A 24,771-nucleotide genomic window follows, 5' to 3' on the forward strand; every position below is an offset into this window, starting at 1 on the left:
TATAGCATCACTACAGTAATAGTTGCAGGCTAAGATTAAATATAGAGGCTAAATATTGTACCTTAAGCAGTTTGGGAATCTCTGTCATTGATTATTTTAGGTGATGAAGGTATTACTTAATAAACCATCAAATGAGTGCACTAAACAGAAAATGTGTAATTACTTACATAATACACTGCAACATTATTAAGGTAATTCTGTTAATATCATACATCGGGGGGGTAAACAGAACCAGCACCCCAAATGTTTAGAAACTTCCAAAAAACTTAACGTACTTCTAGTGAAACACGGAAAAGTGAAGAACAGGAAAAAATATTCCGACATGTGAACATTTAATTAATTCAATTTATTGCAAAAGCATAAACTAGGGTGTATTAGTACCAGGTTCTGAGCCTGGCAAGCTGAGGTCCATGGTGTCACAAAGAGTCAGACATGACTTAGCAACTGAACAACAACAAGTACCAGGTTCTGGGTTAAGGGAAGGCTATTAGAGATGGAGGAAGCAACATCTAGTAATCTGGGAACTCACAGCAGACAAATGCCATTTCACTGCCGTGATGCAATGAGAGCTGGCACATCAAAGTGCTGGGAGGACCCAGGGAAGGGAGCCCCCACCTCCTCCTAAAGTGTCAGGGAGGCTTCTCAGAGAAGGTGGTGCTTGTACTTGGTCTTAAATAATAAGCGTTTTCAGGCCAACAAGTTCAAGGGCTTGGCTGGAAGATGCTGACCTTGGGAGAGATGTGTCAGAATGGTGGGGCTAGGGGAAGGAGGGTGGCTGGTGGCAGAGAGTTTAGGAAAAACAGAGACAATGTTTCTGTGTTTTGAAGTGGAAGACATGAGCTACAAGGCTGGCCAGAATCATCCAGGATGCTAGGGGTGCATAAAAGATACAGCAATCAAGCCCCGAGGAAGCATGGGTCAATGTTGGAAACAGAGTTCTGGAGAAACCTCAGTTTTCTTCTGATATTAATCATCAGTGCAAGAGGCTCCAAACACCTCTTTATGCATCTGCCTAATCCAAAGCTGCTGAGTTGAGTCCTAGGCTAAGGGAAGCTCATTCCTCATCCTTGTAGCTCACAGTCTGTGACCCCATTTCTGGGCCCATAGAAGGTGGTAGGGGACAGGGTAAGTGGCAGAGTGTCATTTTAAAGAAGCCTGCCTTAATAAATTCTCATCATCAACAAAAGCTTATGGGTCTAGGAGAATGCAGTCACCAAAGCACCCTGAGCGGGTTTTTCTATCAGGCAAGCGGCTTGAGAGTCCCTTGGACAGCAAGGAGATCAAACCAATTAATCCTAAAGGAAATCAACCCTGAATATTCATTGGAAGGACTGATGCTGAACCTGAAACTCCAATACTTTGGCCACCTGAAGCAAAGAGGTGACTCAATGGCAAAGGCCTCAGGGCTGGGAAAGACTGAGGGCAGGAGGAGAAAGCGGTGACAGAGGATGAGATGGTTGGATGGCATCACTGACTCAGTGGACATGAGTTTGAGCAAAGTCCAGGAAACAGTGAAGGACAGAGGAGCCTGGCTTGAATGCCCAATGTGCTGCAATCCATGGGGTTACAAAGAGCCGGACACAACTTAGCAATAGAACAACAAGCATTAGCCCAAAAGATGGAGCCTGTATTTCTACAAGAAGCCACAGTTTAGGTGACAAGGTGCAGAAAAGCCTAAAGATGCAACTCCTTTTTAATTTTAAATTTGAAATAACATTTAGCCTTATGCACTATCCAAAAATTAGCAGATAAACATGTTTCTCACAGGTTCATCAGAACACGACTTTGAACTTTTTTAGGAATTTTTGCACACAAGTGTAAGAGATGATGTTCTAAGACACGTGCAAGCTCACAGACAGCAGCTCCTTACCATTAAAACGCGGGTGACACTCTGCTTCCAGAGTTGTCGCCTGCCGATCCTAAACATCCCAGCAATCTGTTCAGCTCACAGACTCTTCCAGAATGATCTTCTAGCTTCTGGGGGACCAATTCATCATCCAACAGGCTTTCAGATGCAAAGTCTTTTGGAGGACCAGAAGTTCACATGTTTACATGTCCAATTTGCATGTATTATGCACCATAAATGGAATAAAAATTAAAACCTATACTTGAATTCAAGTTTTCCTTCTAGACGCTCTCTGCCTTGGCCTCTCCTCTCTTCCAAAGCCCTGTGTTGTTAGGGCAATACTGTTTACACGCTATACAATTGAACCATGTCTCCCATTCATGCTTATCAACCTATCAATGCATTTGAACAGCTGGGTTGCAACACAACCGCTGAGGTTCGTTTAATTCTAGACACTTCCCAACAGCAAGCTTGAAGTCAACAGAGATATTTGAATCATTTCTTTGAACAGTGAGTAACTTTAAACCATATCAAAACAGAAAACAGAGAAGCCACAGCTCTGAATCAATTGCACAAGACATTCAGTCCATCTTTGTCTAAACAACTTTTGTGTGCTCGATTAACTGCCAGGCTTGTGACTAATTGTGATTGTCAGGTAGGCTAATTGTAAGCCAATGGAGCCATTTTCTCCCCATAAAAAACAAGCCTACTTCATATGCAAATAGCAAATGATGTCCATAAATTACTCGCTCTCACAGAGCTGTACTTACAAATAAACCAAGGTTATTTATTCTCTGTGACTAAAGATCTTGATCATCCTTGCTGTAAAGACATGATGGGGAATCACAGCCAACGTGATCTGAGAAGTCTAGTAGGTGTGATTTCTCTCGTCAAGATAAATAAATGGCAGGACATTTAAGGTTGGACATGTTGAATCCAGGTTTTAGTCCTTAAAGTTCAAGTTTCAGGAACTCAAATCCAGTCAGGTCATCCAAGGATAAATCGAGAACCAGAGGACCCATCCTACCAAGATCCTGCTAATTACTCTCACATGAGACCCAATTGAAAGCCAGCATGCTAATTTGGTATTGATGCCTACTGCTAATTTGCATGTCAGTTTGGTACCTGAACTTGGGAGATTCAGTTCAATAGCCAACATCAGAGAAGGGGCCTCCATACATAGCTTCCCAGGTAGCGCAGTGGTAGAGAATCTGCATGCAATGCAGGAGACGAAAAAGACACTGGTTCGTTCCCCAGGTTGGGAAAATCCCCTGGAGAAGGAAATGGCAACCCACTGCAGTATTCTTGTTGGGAAAATTCTGTGGACAGAGGAGCCTGGTAGGCTACAGTCCACGGGGCCACAAAGATTTGGACACGACTGAGCAACCGAGCAGTGATTTCATTCCATGTGGAGAGTTAACAGAGAGACAGCACTTAGACCTAAATGCTGTTTGGTAAACAGCACTAGAGAGGTCCCTGATGGGCCAGTGGCTAAGACTCCACCTCCCAATGCAGGGTACTGGGGCTCCATCTCTGGTCAGAGAACTAGATCCTACATGCCCCAACTAAGCATTGGCATGCTGCAACAAAGATTGAAGATCCTGCATGCTGCCCAATCAATAAATAAATGCTTTTTAAAAAGAAACACATACACAAAAAACACAGGAAGTTAAAGTTGGTTTACGGGATAGTTTTTCAGTCAGCCTCTGGGTATAGGCAAGCAGCTGTTTTCTGTCCTAACCATGAACGAAGACGGTATCTAGACTAGCCCTCATTCTCTCTCCTCTGTGCCAGGATGAAAGGTCAAATCGTAGTATTTTCTCATCCTCCTTGATCAGGATCTAACTATTAGTCCCAAGAATCCTCTGTCAACACATGACCTCAGGACAGAGATGAAATTCACTGTGTCACCATTTATCTTTCATTAGTTACATTGAAATCGCAGCTTCCCTAATGGTATTTTAGGCACCATCACCATTTCATCAACAGCTCATTTATTAATACAAGAATCTCTCTTGGGAAGAGTTACTTTCTGGGAAGATTTCCACAGATGGCTGATGGCATTCATCCTGGGTTTGGCAGGCATCACCATGGCTCTCTCGAGGCCCCGCAGTAAATTGCGGTCTTTCAACCTCTGGGGCTGAATTTCAGCCTCAAGACAGTAGGTATCTCAAGGAATCCCCTTGAGTGAATGGGTTCACTGAGAATTGTCATCAAGCAGCACAAATGAGGCTTTCCTGGAAGCTCAGTCGGTAAAGAACCTGCCTGCAATGCAAGAGACTGGGGTTTGATCCCTGGGTTGAGAGGATCCCCTGCAGAAGGAAATGGCAAGTCACCTCAGTATTTTTCCCTGGGAAATCCCATGGACAGAGGAGCCTGGTGGGCTACAGTCCATGAGGTCTCAAGTTCAGTTCACTCGCTCAGTCATGTCCGACTCTTTGCCACCCCATGGACTGCAGCATGCCAGGCTTCCCTGCCCATCACCAACTCCCGGAGCTTACTCAAACTCATGTCCATTGAGTTGATGATGCCATCCAACCATTTCATCCTCTGTCATTCCCCTTCTCCTCCCGCCTTCAATCATTCCCAGCATCAGGATCTTTTTAAATAAGTCATTTCTTCGCATCAGGTGGCCAAAGTATTGGAGTTTCAGCTTCAGCATCAGTCCTTCCAATGAACATTCAGGACTGATCTCCTTTAGGAAGGACTGGTTGGATCTCCTTGCAGTGCAAGGAACTCTCAAGAGTCTTCTCCAACACCACAGTTCAAAAGCATCAGTTCTTCAGTGCTCAGTACAATTTAGCAACTAAACCACTACTACAGCACAAACCAATCAAAGGACAAGCATGCATCTGACCCCCTGCCGCCTAATTGCCAGCCGACAAGAGAGTCGGTTTCTGGTCATTGGAGAGGGGCATCAGACGCCGCTCACAGGGAGACTCGGGTGAGTTTTCCCGTGAGTACTTTCTACCAGGCGATGGCTTCAGCAAGCGAGACACCTTGTCATTTCTGTTTTTCAGTCACATCCAGCTTTCTGCTACCGCGCGGACTGCAGCATGCCAGGCTCCTCTGTCCTCCACTCTCTCCCAGAATTTGCCCAGATTCATGTCCACTGAGCTAGTGATGCCGTCCAACCATCTTATCCGCTGCCACCTCCTTCTCCTTTGGCCCCCTCCTCCTACAGGAACTTTTAAGCTGAGGAGTCCTCCAGCCCCATCGTTATGGGCCATTGTTCCAAGCTGAGTATATTGACCATTTCACAAATCTCAAGTAAGACAAAATGAGAATACAGGAGTGGACAATGAACTTCATATAGGCAGGAGACTTCACCCAGAAATCCAAGTACCTTCAGGCAAAGTTTAAAGTTTCACTTTCATTCATTCACTCGCTCTTCATTCAGCAAATGTGAGTACTTTTTGTAGGACCAGGCACTGTACTATGTATTAAGCATAGAGCAGCTAATTAAAACACATGCTTGGGACTTCCCTGGCGGTCCAGTGGTTAAGAATCGGCCTTGCAATTCAGGGAGACAGGTTCGATCCCTGGTCAGGGAACTAGATCTTGCATGCTGCAGAGGAACTAAGCCCCAATGCCACAACTACGGAGTCCTCATGCTCCAGAGCCCATGTGCCACAACAAAAGATCCCACGTGGTGCAACAAAGGTCTCGTGGGCCAGTGATTATGTAAGACTAAGACCCAAAACAGCCAAATAAATAAATTTAATTTTAAAAATCACACTTAATCAAACACTAAAAAAAAATGTTCATTGTAAAATGCATAATTATTTTAGAGGACCTCCAAAGAGAAAAACAAAACACTGCCAATTACACTTAAAAACAACTTCAATTTTAAGCTGCATTCTGAATTCACAGACATTAAAATGTAAAACATGTAGATCTCAGAAGCAACGAAAAGCCAACAATGCCGGCCTTCACTGGGGGAAGATATGAAATAAACAACATACAAATGTATACATAATTATAAATAAAACATGATTACAAATTGTGGAAAGTGCCATAAAAAAGGAAACCTTGATGCAAGCTTCACTTGGATCTGTGTTCTAAATTACTGCCATTTGTACTTAAATTTCAAAGTGTGAAATTTCCTGAACTCATTGCTAAATCAGTAAGAATTACCTACTTTGAGCCTTGCAGCCCTGTACGTACAACCTACTGTGGTAGAGTAACAAAGGCAAGCTCTGGGGTCAGACACGCATGCTGCGAGCAGGTTAAGTTGCTTCAGCCATGTCTGACCCTGCGCGACCCTATGGACTGCAGCCTGTCCATGGGATTCTGCCCACAAGATTCTCCAGGAAAGGATACTGAAGTGGATTGCCATTTCTTTCTCTACGGAATCTTCCCATCCCAGGGATCGAACCCACATCTCTTACATCTCCTGCATTGGTAGGCGGGTTCTTTACCACTAGCCCCAACTGGATCAGACACACCTGGGTTTAAATCCCAGATTGGCTCTCTTTCAGCTATATGACATCAGAGCTTTTGTTTCCTAAATTATGTATTAGAAATAAACCCACCTGCCTAACAGACTTGTGATTATGTAAAATTCCTGGATCCTCACAGGTACCTAACACATGAAAATTATGATAATATTTTTTATTTGCAAAAAAAAGTTATGACTACAATTAGTAACAATACCAACACAGGGATGAACTCCCAAGGAATTTAACCCAACACATAAATTTCAGTGTAGAGCTGCTTCAAAATTTTGCTCTTGATTTCCCAATATATCCCAAAAGAAAGAGTAGATCCAGGTTTTAATGGTTACCATCTACACATTTGTCACAGATTTCTGCTTCTAAATGTCTCAGTGAGGCCCAGCAGAATTAAATACATTCATCAGTTTAATGGCCTTGTAAACAATGATACAAGGGGGCAGCAGAAAAAATGGTAAGTGGAATGAGAAAATACCATATCTCAATCCATTCTGAGTAGCACATTTTTCTGCACTTTTTACCATATTGAAATTGGTCACATCTGCTATTCACTTTCAACTGTTGGTTGACAGAAATCATGGCCAGAGTTTGTGCAGACTCAGTTGTCACTCCAGGTGTCGGGATAAGACCACTGGAGCACCTCGATAACAGTCAACAAACTACTGAAAATCCATCTGAGGGAGGAACGTGTGTCCTGGTTGTTTTCTGAAACTCTTTCACTGACATCTTCTGGGAAGATCAAGAAAACACCAGCATCAAAACTTACAGAATACATGACAGGAGATGGAAAGAAAACTCCAGGAGAGTCAGACCCTCGATGAGAAGAAGCTTTGGAAATTTCTTAATCAATTCATTACATTTATATTTGTATAGATGCACAAGAGTGACATATGATTTTTCTAAATCTAGGTTTAATCAAACCAGTCAATCCTAAAGGAAATCAACCCTGAATATTCATTGGAAGGATTCATGTTGAAGATGAAACTTCAATATTTTGGCCACCTGATGCGAAGAGCTGACTCATTGGAAAAGACCCTGACGCTGGGAAAGATTGAAGGCAGGAGGAGAAGGGGACAACAGAGGATGAGATGGTTGGATGGCATCACCAACTTGATGGACATGAGTTTGAGCAAGTTTGGAGAGTTGGTGATGGACAGGGAAGCCTGGCATGCTGCAGTCCATGGGGTGGCAAGGAGTTGGACACGACTGAGTGACTAAACAACAACAAATGTTTAAGTCTATGTTCAGTTAATTAAGTTGAATAAAGAGCTTTTTCAATTAAAAAAAAATTCTAGAAAGCAGTGTAGCGTAGATTAAATGACAGTTGTTTTTCTATCTTAGTGGTTAAGGAAACAGTGGTGTGTCTTATATCTGATGATGGCTGAGATCAGACAAAATACAGTACAGTGATACCTAATGATCAAAGACAACTTCTTGGAGAAGGTAGGTTCAAGTCAAGCTCTGAAGAAGAGTAAGATTTAAATAAGATGTAAGGGCATAACATACAAGGAAAGTATCACCAGCAAAGCACAGAGATTGAATTTCAAAAGAAAGCCTTTCTGGTGCCACAGTTGTACAGAAATATGCGTGATTAACCTCTGAAGAGTATGTGAGGCTGAATTGTGGGTGTCAACCTATGGTAGGTGGTCCTCACCAGCATTAGGGAGTCACTGAAGAATAAGCTGATTAAAATCTTGATTAGAAAGCTTATGCTGTGTCTAAGGCCATACCACCCTGAACACGCCCGATCTCATCTGATCTCGGAAGCTAAGCAGGGTCGGGCCTGGTTAGTACTTGGATGGGAGGAAGCTTATGCTGAAGAATGGGAGGAAAGGAAGATTGAAGTCAGAATCCTAGGCATGAGGAAATAAAGGATTTAATAAGGGAGTGGAGACGGTGGTCACCTGATCCACTCAAAACCAAACAAGCTAAAGGACCTCCTCAACAGTCCAGTGGCTAAGACTCCACTCTTTCAATGCAGGGGCACAGGTTCACTTCTCGGTGGGGGAACTAAGACCCCACATGAAGCATGGCACTGGCCAAACAAGCTAGATAAAAAGAGGCACGTTCTTTATCCCATCCACCATGCTGCCACCCCTAAGCTACCCCCATATAGAAGTCCTGGTTGAAGAAGAGGGGAGAAACAGATAGATAGAACTTGACAACTGGTAATGGGGGATTCCATGGTGATTGGAATTTGCCCAAGGTGATTCCATGCTGTGTCAAGCTTGGTAAAGTGAAGAATAACTCAACAGGAATGGAAGAATCTAGAGAAGGAGTGCATGTTGGAGAAAAGAATACTAAAGAAATGGAAATAAAGCTCTGGTTCTCTGCTTTTCCTGTTGGTCTTTTCATCTTGAAAACATGAAGGTCAGCCGGCTTGTGCTTGGTCGTTTAGTCGTGTCCAACCCTTTGCAACCCTCTGGACTGTGGCCCGCCCGGCTCCTCTGTCCATGGGATTCTCCAGGCAAGAATACTGGCGTGGGTTGCCATTTCCTCCTCCAGGGGATCTTCCTGACCCAGGGATTGAGCCAGTGACTCCAACACTGGCAGGCAGATTTTTTACCACTGAGCCACCTGGGAAGCCCAAGAATACTGGTGTGGGTGGCCTATCCCTTCTCCAGGGGATCTTCCCGACCAAGGTCAGTATATGTGAGACCAAGAACATCCAGTATCTTTCTCTTTACTTCTAAATTCATAAAAGAAAGAAAAAACTCACAATTCAAAGAAAGATAACTAACATATGTGGATTCAATAAGTACTTTAGCTGTCTTCCCTCAAAAAAATTTTTGAAAACTTTAATTAAGTGGTGGAGGATGTTGGTTTTGCAATGATTGCCGTGAGTTCAAAATGTGCAGAAAAAGCTAAAAAAGATGCATAAGTTTTCTGCAGCCTCATCTGCCAACATTCAGAAGAGGAAGGGAGAAACACAATTGAAATCCCAAAGAACAATACAGAAAGCTGATGCATTTAGAGTAAAGTATCCACTAAACAGAACACCCATGGTTCCACAGGTATAGACTGGAAGAATAGAGATGCTCAGTGCTAATGCTCATTCCAGATGCTATTTTGTATAGTACCTTTTGAGCAGAAAATGTAAGAATTGGGAATTTTTGTGTAACCTTCTGATTTCTTGTCTTTCCTCTGGTGACACTTCAAAGTATTCATAGAAACAGCATTGTCCTGGCTTTGGGAAGCCACGTTTTCAGTGTTGACACCCAAATACTGGTTGAGTGTATGATGTTAATAAACCAGCTGCCACTCCAATCCCAGCCCATAAACAACAGGAAGTAGGTGACCAGATGATCTTACAGGCACCATCCTGTAAGCATCCAAGCAAGACGCAGTAAGTAAGGGAGTGATCTCTGTCACTTGCATCCCAAGCACACAGCATCTTAAAGTAATCAAAACATTATCTTCACATGAATTTTTCGAGTACAATCTTACAACACAGCAAACAAAACGCTGGAAAATTATGATATCACTGGAATCATCTGAAATGAGGTTGATGACTTTAACTTTGCAGGGCTGTGACATCTTTGACAATATTGTTTTCCCATAGAAATTTTTTCCCATTCTAGATGCCCAATCTTGAACAAATGATGTTCCCAGGACCATGACACTTGTGTATAGAGCTACAGTGCTTTCAATGAACTACCCTCAGCCATGAAAAAGAATGAAATAATGCCATTTGCAACAATATGGATGGACTTGGAGATTATCATACTCTAGGTGAAGTCAGTCCGAAAGATAAAGACAAATACCATATGGTATCACTAATATGTGGAATCTAAAAAAGTGATACAAGTAGAACTTATTTACAAAACAGAAATAGACTCACAGACAGAAAAACTAACTTATGGTTATCAAAGGGGGGAGGGGAGATGGATAAATTAGGAGTCTGGAATTAAAATAAATATACTACTATATATAAAATAGATAGCCAACAAGGACCTATGTGATAGCACAGGTAACTATACTCAGTATCTTAAAATAACCTATAAAGGAAAAGAAACTAAAAGAGATTAGATAGATACGTATATGTATAACTGAATCACTTTGCTGTTCCCCTGAAACTAACACAACATTGTAAATCAACTATATTGAAAAAAAACTTAAAAAAAATTAAGTTGTAGTGCTTTTTAAGATTCTCCTCCCAAACCTAAACACAAGCTGAGGGGCTCCAAATGAAGATATGAAAATCAAATTTTAGGTGCAAATCACAGAATTCATGGTAGTAAAGTCCATCCAGTATTCTGCTCTTCGGTCAGCTACCTAGCCTGGTTATAGTTTTTTCATATTAGTCCCTTCCAGATCATATTGCCTCATTCAGTTACCCCATTCACTCTTTATTTAAGACCAAAATTTTGGCACTATTTCGCACACCATTGAGAAAAACAACACTTCTTTAATTAGCATCTTGTTTGTAGTTATAATCTAAAAGATAAGCAACAGCTTGGGAATGATCCTATGCCTTAATTACATGTTCCTTCCGAAATGCAAGGTCCAAACAATAAGACAAGTATTAACTAGAGAGATGTGAAAAGAATCCTTATTTCTTTAATAATTTTTATGTATCTGTGCTTTTTAGCTGTGCTGGGTCTTCACTGCTGCGTGGGCTCTTCTCCAGTTGCAGAGAGTGGGGGCTACTCTCAAGTTGTGGTGGGGGGCTCCTCATCGCTGTGGCTTTCCTCGTAACAGAGCATGGGCTCTTGGGCACGGGCTTCACCACTTGCAGCTCGTCAGCTCCGTCGCTGTGGTGCTCCAAGGCATGTGGGATCTTCTTGCATCAGGAATCAAACCCGCGTCTCCTGCATTGGCAGGCGGATTCTTTACCACTGAGCCACCAGGGAAGCCCAAGACTCCTTATTAATGGATAGCTCTTGCTTTGTGAAAGCTGGAGATACAAATGATCTTGACCTTTATGTTACCTGTCTGTTGCTACTGTTCCACATATGGGCTTTCTAAGGCACTGAGGCATGATCCTTTCCCAAACATAAAGCAACAGAAATGCCAACTCATATTCCATCTTTTTTGGTTCTGATTTAGTTTATCATGTATTTATTTAGGAGGAAACTATCTTTCCTTACATAAGTCTGATAATGAAGATGCCAAGATCTGGTTCTGAAAATGACGATGTCAAGGACCGGTGAGTAACACTGAGACATGAGTGTTATTTCCACATCCCCCATCCACCGGCTCCCGCTGATCCCACCAGCAGACACACACAGCCCTGCAGGAAGCCAACGTAACAGCAGCAGAGATGAGGGTCAGGGGCCCAAGGGTCACTGGAGGACCATTTTGAGGCTGCTCTGCCGTTACCACAGCTGTGCTTACTTAACAGGGAAAGAAGAAAGTAGAGAGTCAGCTTCACGAACAAGCATCAGAATTCTTACGGAATCCTGCATCTCTCTGCTATTCTCTTGCGCTAAAATGTCATGAAATGGTAATCTCAAAATCTTGTCCCTTGCCTCCAGAGAATAAAGTCAGTCAAACGGCATTCAGTGTAAAAATCAAATCTTATTATTAGGGATGATCAGTTGATTCACTCAAGAGACATCTAAAGGCAGCAAAGAACAACATCCCAGGCTTCAGAAGCACATTACTTAGCCACCATCATGGGGAACTTCCTGGGGTATGATAGCGTGACTTTGCAAACCCTTTTAATATGATATTTAAGGGAATGGCTTCCCACTTCACTATCCTTGCCTGGAGAATTTCATGGACAGAGGAGCTTGACGGGCTACAGTCCATGGGGTTGCAGACAGGCAGACATGACTGAGCAACTAACACTATCATAAACAAAAACCCATGAAAATAACCAAGACATATTTATAAACTCGGTGGTTAGCACTCACATCCATGCCAAGGGGTCTGGTAGGAAAGTGATGCATTGATTCACGAGGCAGAAAAACTTTTGATTACAAGAATGTGCTCAGATACAGAAAATCTATTTATCTGAAACCAAGCAGTGATTTCTAGAAAGAATGTTCTGTCTCTCTTTGAAAAGGTTAAGGATAATCTTGGGGAGATATCAAAGGAAGATATGTCCAGTCAGAGCCAAGAATGATCACTTCAGAAATAAAGCAGCTGATGGAAGGTCAGAGTTCAAGGGGAGGCTCAGATGCTTTGCTTTTAGTGACCTCTGACCTCCACCAATACCACTGCAAACTCTGAGATCAGGGATGGATCTGTCCACATCACAGCTATATTTCTGGATTTTTGCACTGCCCATTAAGTGAATGAAGAACAGTCCCATCTATAACGTCATCCGGGAACTAATTAAGTTTTAAACCCCAAATAACCTACAGTTACAAATGAGTTACTCTGCTACCAAGAAAGCAAAATTTATTTTGCCAAAGAAAACAAAAATAACCCAATTTATTTATCTGCTCATGTTTACTAAACTTCACCTTTCTTAAAGGCCATAACATAATTTGTAATAAATGTCATTACTGCCTATAGATTTCAGAAGGCAAATCTCAAACCCTGCTGTTTCCATCAACAGCAAAAATTTGAAAACATCATTTCAGAGAGGAAACAAAAACTTCATTATTGCATACATACATAATATATTCCAGCCATTAAATGGAATGAATTAGAGTCAGTTCTAATGAGGTAGATGAACCCAGAGCCTGTTATACAGAGTGAAGTAAGTCAGAAAAATGATGTAAATTAATGCACATAGATGGAATCTAGAAAAAAGGTACTGATATACCTATTTTGGGGGCAGCAAGAGAGACTCAGACATAGAGAGCAGACTTGTGGACACAGTGGGACAAATTGAGACAGTAACACTGAAACATACACATTACCACATGTAGAATAGACAGTCAGTGGGAATTTGCTGTATGAAGCAGGGGGCTCAACTGAGTGCTCTGTGACAACCTAGAGGGGTGGGATGGGATGAGAGGTGGGAGGGAGGTTCAAAAGGGAGGGGACATATGTATCCTATGACTGATTCATGGGGATGTACGGCAGAAACCAACACAACATTGTAAAGCAATTATTCTCCAATTTAAAAAGAAATTAATTAAAAGTAATTGTAAATTCATGTTATTGCTAACAAACTAAATTATAAAATTGCTATGCAGATCAAATGTTCCTCCAAAGCTTCTTTAAGATGAGTGTCAAAGCTTACGTCATACCAAAACCAGCATTACAACTTTTCTGACAGAGCAGGGACACCCAATATTAATCTTTTTATGTTTACACACACACACACACACACACACACACACACATGGTTCCTATCCATATAGTCAAAGCTGTGGTTTTTCCAGTAGTCATGTACAGATGTGAGTTGGACCATAAAGAAGGCTGAGTGCTGAAGAATTGATGCTTTTGAACTGTGGTGCTGGAAAAAGACTCTTGAGGATCCCTTGGACTGCAAGGAGAACAAACTGGGCAATCCTAAAGGAAATCAGTCCCAAATATTCATTGGAAGGACTGATGCTGAAGCTGAAGCTCCAATACTTTGGCCACCTGATGGAAAAGCTGACTCACTGGGAAAAAAAAAAAAAAAACCCTGATGCTGGGAAAGACTGAGGGCAGGAGGAGAAGGGGGTGACAGAGGATGAGAGGTTTGGATGGCATCATTGACACAGTGGACATAAGTTTGAGCAAACTCCAGGAGAAAGTGAAGGACAGGGAAGCCTAGTGTGCTGCAGTCCATGGGGCTGCAAAGAGTTGGACATGACCTAGAGACTGAACAACAACATATACATACGATCCTATCATAAGTACACTTAACAGTGTGTTACAATGCAATATCTAGTTCTGGCTACTTAATTGCCAGTTCCCTGATTTTCCATCAATTATTAACCTTTCCGCTGAAAACAGCTGACACTGAGCTTTGTATTCAAAGGCAGAGCCCAGGTAGATTCAAATATTCAAGTGAAATGGAACCATTAATTACATAAATAAACTCTCATTGATTAAGTTCCATTATTATGGGGACATAAATGTACAAAGTATGAAAACATGAAGGCTCAAATAAGGCAAAGATTTTGAAAATGTAGCCCTTACCTGGTGATTTAGCATTTGACGTGAACAATTAATTTCTTTGGATTGTTTTAACTTTCAAACATGACATCATCAAAAATATGGGAAGATTATTGTTTAAAAGGAACCAAAGATACAGAGAAAGACTCTAAAGAATAAAGCTAGGTTGTATAATTCCTCTCTTATTTCCATATTTTAGGTGTGATTTATATATTTTAAGAAAATGTTTTCGTCTAGATCATTAATCTCATCAAAGTCAACTACTGTTATGTTTATTGAGCTTCTTGGATACATCCACCATACATAATAAATATGTTATTATTTATTATATTTATTATTTATTAATATATTTGTTATTTATTATATTTATTTATTATATATTTATTAAAATGTATATTTATTATATTATTGTTCATTATATATTATTATTATTATATTAACCCATATGTTATTCAGGTATAAGATACAAAGAGTTTATAAGATACAAAGAGTTTATAATCTAGCAAAGGAGACAAAACCACAATTAGTCAATAATAAAGCACTAAGTTGTGAGAATCTGTCAAAGTTTATTGGAATCCAGCCTACAATATCAAGTTGATGTATCAAAAATAAACCCTTAATATTCAATAAGGTTTAAAAGATAAGAAAACTTTTCATAAAACTCAGTTTTGAAATTAGCCTAAATCACTTAAAGTAGGAACCACAGGATACCTAAAAACTAAAGGAAAAAATTAAAAAGCTCTAAGAAAGTTGGTACCATTTTTCTTTCATGTGTTAGTTGTTCAGTTGTGTCCAACTCTTTGTAACCCCATGGACTGTAGCCCGCCAGGCTCCTCTGTCCATGGAATTCTCCAGGCAAGAATACTGGAGTGGATTGCCATTTTCTCCTCCAGGGGATCTTCCTGACCCAGGGATCAAACCCAGGTCTCCTCCACTGTAGGCAAATTCCTTGCCATCTGAGTCACCAGGGAAGCAGAATATAAAGATGTTCTCACATTAAGTGTTCTCAAAGTAAGCTACAGTGAGCCAGGAGAAAATACTTTCTGCTTTTCCACTTCCTTCCTCCCCCTCTACCAAAACAAAGCTTTAACATTTGAATCTTCTCCCAGAGAAAATTCTAGAAGGAAGACACTGTCTGCCTGTTCCCCATGAAGTCACTCCAGCATTCATATCACTGTCAATTTCCTGAGTGAGGCCCATTCCACCTTGTACATCTAGGTCTTCCTCATTCTCTTAACCTTCCCATCCGTTTCAGTCGCCCTCCTTTCTTATCCTAAAGCCTAAAGGAAATGATCTCTCAAGCAAATCTCACATCATCACCAATTTTCCTGCCATCCTGAGCATGATTTTGAAGCAAATCAGGATCACACCATCAACCTAAAGACTTAGGCAGACCACAGGCACATTGCTTGACAAGTGGGTTTTTCAGCCAAACAACAGAATAAAGAAAACATGCTTTGCCAAATAGCTTATTACATTATAATAACAAAGCCCAGGAAAACAAAATTGAAGGTGCTAATTCATTGTGTGATGCAGAGCAATAGGAGAAAATCTATTGCTTTTCTAATCCAGAAAATGCACAGAGGTGAAAACAGCAATCTCCTAGGAGCAAAAGCAAGGCAATTATGACTAAAAGAACCACAGTTGAAGGTAATTTTCCTCCAAACGGTTATTCTCATTGGGGAATTACATGTGTACTTTTTAAAAATAAATAAAAGAAAATTAATGAAATGTAAAACATTTTTTAAGTCCCCAAAGTTTGTCCTAGGGAAAGTTTTCTAAATGGTAAGCACTCTATCAGACTTTTTCTCTAATTAGTTCTATTTGACACTTATCCCAGGTGGCACTAGAAGTAAAGAACCCACCTACCAATGCAGGAGATGTAAAAGTTCAATCCCTGCGTCAGGAAGGTCCCCTGGAAGAGGACATGGCAACCCACTGCAGTATTCTTGCCTGGAGAATCCCATGGACAGAGTGGCCTGGCAGCCTACAGTCCACGGGTTGCAAAGAGAGGAACACAACTGAAGCGACTCAGCACCCACACAACTCTCACAGAGATTAAATCTCATTAAAATCAGGTCCAAACTCTCATTTAAAATACCTGTTTTATTCTGATATATATGGAAAAGCAAAGGGGAGGGGAGGTTCTGGCCAAAATGTGCAACAGTGAAGAAAGAAGAGCTTCAAGCCACCTCCTGCTCTTTCCTACAAACTTCATCCTTGTGCAAGGATATCAACCATTTCCCACTCAGGAAAAGGGGGTCCATGTTCTTCTCCAGGCATACTTTCAGAATCTGTCTGAAATCCACTCCCGTCCTGGGCAGGTCAAAGTCCTACTCATGTGTCCAGGGTATGTCCCCATGTCCCTTCCTCTGTTTTATCCTTTCTGAATCTCAGGGTTCCCTTCTCTGAAATTCTATTGCTCACTCTTTTTTTTTTTTTAATTGCTCACTCTTTAACTCAAATGGTTTTCATCCTGAATATTAATTACACTTTAGAAATATAAATTGTACTAGGATATTTTCGGAAGCGAAGATTTTGAATATTGTGAATTGCACAGCATCTCACACATAAGTGATCGTTTTTAAATTAACCTGTAGTCTATATGCGTCCAAGGTGGCACTAATGGTAAAGATTCTCGTGCTAATGCAGGAGGCGTTAGAGACTCTGGTTCGATCCCCGGGGCAGGAAGATCCACTGGAAGAAGGCATGGGCAACCCACTCCAGTATTCTTGCCTGGGAGATTCTATGGACAGAGGAGTCTGGCAGGTGACAGTCCACAGTGGCACAGAGAGTCCAACATGATTGAAGTGACTTAACACACACACACACGTAGTGTATATAGTAATAAACCAAAAATGATATTTCTTTCTGTTAAGTCGTACCTCTATTTTTCTAGCCCTCTTGAAGGTGTTGTTTTTCATGCCCCTGTTGTTCTCATCCTTGCTGTTATTTTCCTGTTTTAACATGTTGCGTTGGTAGTGACAGTGTTATTTGGAGTATGTGGCAGAAGGAAGCATTGATAAACGTGAAAGGCAAATTCCAGCCCCTCCTGTGTCCGTTTTCTTCCTCTTTCTGTGTCCTTAATTAAATAGAGGACATATACTCACTTATTCTGCATTTCTATTTTCCTTAATTAGCCTAGACTGAAGCTTAAGGATTACATGACAATCAACTCAAACATTTCTTTCTGGCACTGAAATATACAAACAGGTGGGGGTTTTTTTATTATTATCATTTTACTGAGAGATTATCAAATGGGATAGAATTGCAAACTGGAATTTTGTGAACTGAATTATTCATTAGAGTGAATTTCAATATACCAAGCATCAACTTACCATTGCTTCGAGCCATCCACTAAGGTTTACAAATATTTTCCTTACGGGGATTTGCTGTTGCAATAGTATTTGCAGTAGGGGAATGTCAAGTTGGTAAAACTCCACTATTAATAATGGATTTGTAGATGCATGAAAGGAGCTTCGTGCCTGCAATCAACAGGTTTAGGCTTACCAGGCTTTTTTTTTTTCTTTTCTTTTTAAAAAGAAATCCTCAGAATTCCAGTTACAAGATTTACGGCATTTCAGTCTTATGCCCTATAAAATCTTATGTTCGAAGGTTAATAAAATGAGATTAATCCAGAGATACTACATGTTGGGTTATTTTCTTTTTTCCTTTCAAGCACAGTATGTTAGATGATGCAGCCTAAACTGTGGAGGGATGTGGAAACAGCCAACCACTAATGGAGGTTAGCTGCCATCCAGCGGCTGGAAGTGAAATTCACCCAAACCTGATGAGTTTGGAATTCTCCCTGCCTGATGAGCTAAGGAACTGCAGAATGGAGCTGTGCATCCGAAGTACATCAAAGACTCAATAATTTACATTTACTGTCTAGTTTTTACATAAAGACCACAATGACAGGGGAAATTATAGAATGCTATAATGGAACTGAAGCCAAAGTCTCCTCCTTTATAATTCTACATCATAAGAAGTATCTTTTTGTTCAAATTGCTTCCCTTTCAAAAATTCCCAATTTAGAAACTTTGTCTCTCTATGTCATATGAACCAAACTAAACAATGAAATGATTATCAGTGATAAAACAGATCTGACTACATGCAAGGTAGCACATTGAAGAGGTAAAAAATTTTATATCAATCTCTAAAGAAGAAAACCTTGCAAATATATCCATAAAGTGATCTCAATATTTATACAAATACATAGTGAATTCACTGTGAACGAGTCCTAACACTTTCTCTTATGTAAAATGTAGTACCATTCTCTTATTTAAAACCTCCAACCTCTTTTAAACAATTACAATACTAAGGTTTTTAAATACAGTTTTCACACTGATTTATTCTAAAAATGATGCAGAATTATTGTGAAACTGTAAAAAAAAATCACGATAATCTGAGCACTATTACAGTCCGTTTTCTATGAGAAATGCTCCACCATCTCCCTTTTCTTTAAAAAAAATTATTTTATATGTGTGTACATATATATATATATACACCCACATAAACACATACATGTATATGCATATATGTTACTCAGTTGTATATGACGCTCTGTGGCCAGATGGACTGTAGAGCCTACCAGGCTCCCCTGTCCATGGAATTCTCTAGGCAAGAATACTGGAGTATTCTGTATTTTTACTCAGTACTAGAGTGGGTAGCCATTCCCTTCTACAGTGAATCTTCCCAACCCAGGAACTGAACTCATGTCTCCTGCATTGCAGGCAGGTTTTCTACCGTCTGGGTCACCAAGGAAGCTCTTTATGCGTTTGTACAGCCTGATATTTAGTCTACAAGATATCATGAAAATGTTCTCATATTACAGAATATTCTTTTTAGGTTGGTTCCAATTTTTTTACTGTTAGGAACAACAATATAATGAATGGGTCTGTGGTCAAATCCCTGTATAGGTCTCTGCTTATTTACTCTAATAAATCATTAGAAAATATCATTCCTTAAAATTATATCCATTGGTTTGTGTATTCATTTTGTCTCATCTTTGCCTGTATGATAGATAAGAAATGGCTGCTATCTCATTGCTGGTTTAATGTGCAAGTCTTTAACAAGCATGAAGCTAAATATTCTTAAGTATTTATTGGCCATTTGCAGTGTGGTTGTGAATTGCCTATTCATGTCCTTTCCTATTTTTTTCCTAGTGATTCTCTTCCTATTGATTTGCAATTGCTCCTTTAAGACTGGATAAAGATATTGTACACATACAGAAAATGAGCCGCTTCAATATTACTATCCTACAAATAGAATTAAAGACAAAAGTCTTAAAGATTTGTACCAAGATGAGCATTTTATGTGTAGATCACAAAAACTGTGGAAAATTCTGAAAGAGATGGGAATACCAGACTACCTTATCTGCCTCCTGAGAAACCTGTATGCAGGTCAAGAAGCAACAGTTAGAACTGGACATGGAACAACAGACTGGTTCCAAATAGGAAGAGAAGTACGTCAAGGCTGTATATTGTCACGCTGCTTATTTACCTTATATGCAGAGTACATCATGCAAAATGCTGGGCTGGATGAAGCATAAACTGGAATCAAGATTGACAGGAGAAATATGAATAACCTCAGATATGCAGATGACACCACCCTTATGGCAGAAAGCTAACAGGAAATAAAGAGCCTCTTGATGAAAGTAAAAGAGGAGAGTGAAAAAGCTGGTTTAAAACTCAACATTAAAAAACAAAGATCATGGCATCTGATCCCATCACTTCATGGCAAATAGATGGGGAAACAATGGAAACGGTGACAGACTTTATTTTCTTGGGCTCTAAAATCACTGCAGATTGTGACTGCAACCATAAAATTAAAAGAACGCTTGCTCTTTGGAAGAAAAGCTATGGCAAAACCTAGACAGTGTATTAAAAAGCAGAGACATTACTTTGCCAACAAAAGTCTGTCTAGTCAACACTATGGTTTTTCCAGTCGTTATGTATGGATGTGAGAGTTGGACCATAAAGAAAGATGAGCGCCGAAGAATTGATGCTTTCAAACTGTGGTGTTGAAGAAGACTTCTGAGAGTCCCTTGGACTGCAAGGAGATCAAACCAGTCCATCCTAAAGGAAATCAGTCCTGAATATTCATTGAAAGGACTGATGCTGAAGCTGAAGCTCCAATACTTTGGCCACCTGATGTGAAGACCTGACTCATTATAAGAGACCCTGATGCTGGGAAGGATTGAAGGTGGGAGGAGAAGCGGATGACAGGGGATGAGATGGTTGGATGGCATCACCGACTCAACAGACATGAGTTTGAGTAAACTCCAGGAGTTGGTGATGGACAGGGAGGCCTGGCATGCTGCAGTCCATGGGGTCGCAAAGAGTCAACACACTACTGAGTGGCTGAACTAATGGAAACATTTTATATTTATAAAAAGTATAATCCATTATAAGTGTATGTACTATGTACTAAAAAACAGTCCTAAAGTAAAATAAGCAAACCTGTTAGAAAACCAGGCAACATTAACAGAAAAACCATAATAAAAAGATGTTCTAATAGAATGCCTTAATAGAAATACGTTATACCTTATACTCCCCTAATAACATCAGTCTTTTAAAGTACTATAAATGATCAACAAAATTAATCATTTATTAGAACACAGAAACTACAAAAGTCACAACTGATAACAATAATGTTGTAAATAGGAAATTAATCATGAAGGAATTTTATGTCTCTCAACTGCTTTAAAGTTTAGAAAAGCTTCTTTTAAATTACTACTAGATCCTTGCAGAACTCCAAACTGCAAACAGAGGCCATTTGGAATGTAGTAAATCCCACTAAAGACACCAGAGGACTGAAAAAAAGAGAGATGTAAGAGAATGCAATCACTCCCCTGCATCCCCCAGGCACGTAGGACAGAGAAAGTTAGGAGGGGGTGCCCTAGTCAGGCTGAGTTGGCCAAACCACCCCCCATGCAGGGACAGGGCTCTGCCTCGTCATGCCTGGAGGGCAGGTCTTTTCAGAGACCACAAGTCCTTGGAGCCCACAAGTGCTTAGGAGAAGAGATGGGGCAAAAGAGGCATCCAGGGCACAGAGAACAGGAGAGACCTGGAGGTGATATTACCACCTGAAGTCTCCTTATTCATCCTTGACTAGGTTTCTCAGCTCCCCTTTCTGGAATTCTAGATGTACTTTATCAAAATTCTTCATTCCGCTCTCTAGGAAAGGAGCCCCCAAACCTGGACTCACCACATGCTACAGTTAAATACAAAGATCAGAGTAGACAATAGGGGCTCAAAAGAGGAAACACAGTCAGAAAGGTAAAGTGACTTGTCAGAAGCCTGTGGACAGAGTGTCCATGTCCAGAACAGAGCATCGTAAGTCCTCTTTTTAAGATGCTCTCCCATTATTTATACTAATCCTTGACTCTCAACTCCTTTGCCAGCTGATTCACAACTTACCTCCTCCAGGAAAGCGGACCTGATTGACACTGACTCCGAGTACTCCTCTACAGCGAAGTCAATTCTTAAAGACTTTACTATTTGTATCTGTTTATGTTTTACTTTGAATTCAAAGCATGTGGCAATACATAGATTTGTTTCCTATAACAGATAAGCACCTAAATTCCTTTGTAAGAATGGAATATTAGAACATCAAATAATATTTTCTAACTTATATGTCATCATTTAAGTTTTTCATAGAAAAAGTGAATCCAAGAAATAACAAAAATAAAATGTTTTGATTCCTTAGAAAGCAATAAGTTGGTAATAAAACAGTCAATATGCTTAAATTTTAATATTACAAAACATTTGTGTTTTTCAAGATACTTTTTGAATTGCAAGAAACAGAAAACACTCGTAAACACAGGTGTTAATAAGAAACTTCAATGGACACTTGTTAAAACGAAAAGACAGGTTTTATTCAAGCTACTGCAGTAAGGAAGCAAGATTTCAGTATAGAACGAGCTTAACTCTAAATATAGGAATGGGTAGCTGGCAGTTTATAGGCAATAGTCAGGGGTCACTGGATAGAAAATTACTAAGAGGAACTTCATTAGATATCCAGGGTGGGGGATTCTTTCTATGCTGGCTTAGCAAGATTCTTGCTAAAACTGGGCTTTCCAGGCCAAACCCTGGGCCAGGAATAGGCAGAGTCACAAAGAGGGCTCACAGGAGCCTGACAAAAGTTTGGTCAAGGGCACAGTCTTTGTCAGAGGTAATGGGAGTTTAAGAACAAAGGAACAAATGAAAAACTGTCTCAGTAGCCACTTGGCCAGCCTCCCAGAGAAATGCCACATCCATCACAGTGGCTCTGGTAGTTCATCCATCACGTCAGTGGTCGGACCCCAGAGCAGGGAGCCCACGTGTTCTGCCATTTTGATGACATCACAACCTTCTTCTTCTCCTTATGTTTCAACTGTTCCAATTACTCCTTGGGTCAACCAGAACTCCGGGTTGCAAACAACTATAATCAACTCTGAATAAACGACAGAAAAGGAATCTATCAGAATAATTTAAAACATACAGAGGATAGACAGGAAGACTAGATGATCAGGCTGAGAAATTAGATGGGAACCAAGAGATGCTGCAGGTCAAATATCAGTCAAGATATGTTACCTATGTGACACAGTCTCCAGAGGTCCCCTGACTCTCACTCTGCCTCGGGTACCATCACAAATAGGTTGTAAACACCCTTGACCTTGTATTGCTTCCCCCAGATTTCAAGTCCCAAATTAGGGCACCTGACTGAAGGCCCTGAACCAAGGCAGTGGCCACAGGAATGAAGATGAGACAGAACTGACAGAGCCTGGTGGCTGAGTAGAAGTGGAGAATAAGACGATCTGAAGGAGATACTAAAATTTCTCATTTGAACAATGTAGTAAGTGGTAAAGCTATTATCTGAGATAAGAAATCAGTGAAGATGAGTAGTTTGTAGGGGAAATTGATGAGCTTCACTTGGGGGCATATTGAATTTGAGGTCTCTAAAAAAATATTCACGTGGAAGGAAATGTTCCAGTGAAAATTGGGAAATGTAAATATGTGTTTCATAAAAGAAATAGGGGCTTAACAATTTGGATCTAAGATTCATCAGCATAAAAATCATAGTGATGTGAATTAGTTCCCCCAAGAAGAAGGTAAAAAGTGAGACTAGAGATGACGCAGGGCACGGGGACAGTGAGATTCAGTGTCTGAGCTGAGGGAAGGGAACAGATGAGAGAAACTGAGAACAGTCAGAAAGGGAGCAGGGAAGCCAAGAGAGAGGAATGTACTGGAACTCAAAACAGAAAAAGTTTCAAGGAAAGAATAAGGAGCCAAGAGTGTTAAAGCTCAAACCAAATGTTCCCCAACACAGGACAAGTTTGAATAAACTATGACCCAGCCATACAATGGCGTGAAGAGGTATGGGGAGACCTCTATATCCTGCTGTGTCTGATCTTGCAGACATGGGTAAGAAAAGCACAGGGCAGAGCAGTGTGCTGTATGCCACTTTCAGTGTAAAAAGAAGGAAATGCACAAGTGCATGCATGCACATGTTTTTGCTTACATTTTTAAAATCAAACTATGGAAGAATAAGCCAAAAATCTAAAATCAAAAAGTTACCAATCAGGGGAGGAGAGAACAATTTAAAAAACTAAAACTCTCTAGTGCTCACTCACTTTGGCAGCACACATGTTAAAACTAGAACAATACCAAGAAGATTAGCATGGCCCCTGCACAAGAATGACATACAAATTGATGAAGTGTTGCATGTTTTTAAGCTACAAGATAGTAATGAAAGAAAAGACGACACAAACAAATGGAGAGTTAAACAACGCTCTTGGTTTCAAAGCGTCAATATGGTGAAAATGACTATACTACACAAAGCAATCTACAGATTCAATGCAATCTCTATAAAATTACCAATGGAATTTTTCACAGAATTTGAACAAAAAAAATTTACAATTCAAAAAAAAAAATTACAATTCATGTGGAAACACAAAAGACCCCAAATAGCCAAAGTAATCTTGAGAAAGAAAAACAGAGTTGTAGAAATCAGGCTCCCTGACCTCAGACTAAACCACAAAGCTACAGTAAGCAAGAAGGTATGGTACTGGCACAAAAACTGAAAAAGACAGACAGACAGGAAAGACAGAAAGCCCAGAGATAAACTCACGCACCTATGGTCACAGGTGACCATAGGAAGCACCTTTGTCTATGACAAAGGAGGCAAGAAGATACAATGGAGAAAAGACAGTCTCTTTAATAATAAGTGGTGCTGGGAAAACTGGACAGTTGATGTAAAAGAATGAAATTAGATACTACCTAAGCCCATATACAAAAATAAACTCAAAATGGATTAAAGATCTAAATATAAGACTGGATACTATAGAACCTTTAAAGGAAAACATAGGCATAACACCCTTTGACATATATTGCTGCAAGATCTTTTTTTAATCCACCTCCTAGAGTAATGAAAATAAAAACAAAAATAAACAAATGGGATCTAAATAAAATAAAAGTCTCTCCA

General features: G+C 40.3%; 1 protein-coding gene and 1 non-coding gene across 2 annotated transcripts in view; one reads left to right on the plus strand and one right to left on the minus strand.

The window, feature by feature from the left end:
• DNAH5 (dynein axonemal heavy chain 5) overlaps window positions 1-24,771 on the minus strand; it is a 308,357-nt gene that overhangs the window by 252,553 nt on the left and 31,033 nt on the right. The gene's annotated exons all lie outside the window — the stretch shown is intronic.
• Window positions 23,909-24,019, plus strand: LOC136146768 (U6 spliceosomal RNA). The gene has a single exon (XR_010659056.1). It is a non-coding gene; the product is annotated as a U6 spliceosomal RNA (small nuclear RNA).

This window comes from Muntiacus reevesi, chromosome 14 (assembly GCF_963930625.1).
Source record: "Muntiacus reevesi chromosome 14, mMunRee1.1, whole genome shotgun sequence".
Taxonomy (NCBI): Eukaryota; Metazoa; Chordata; class Mammalia; order Artiodactyla; family Cervidae; genus Muntiacus; species Muntiacus reevesi.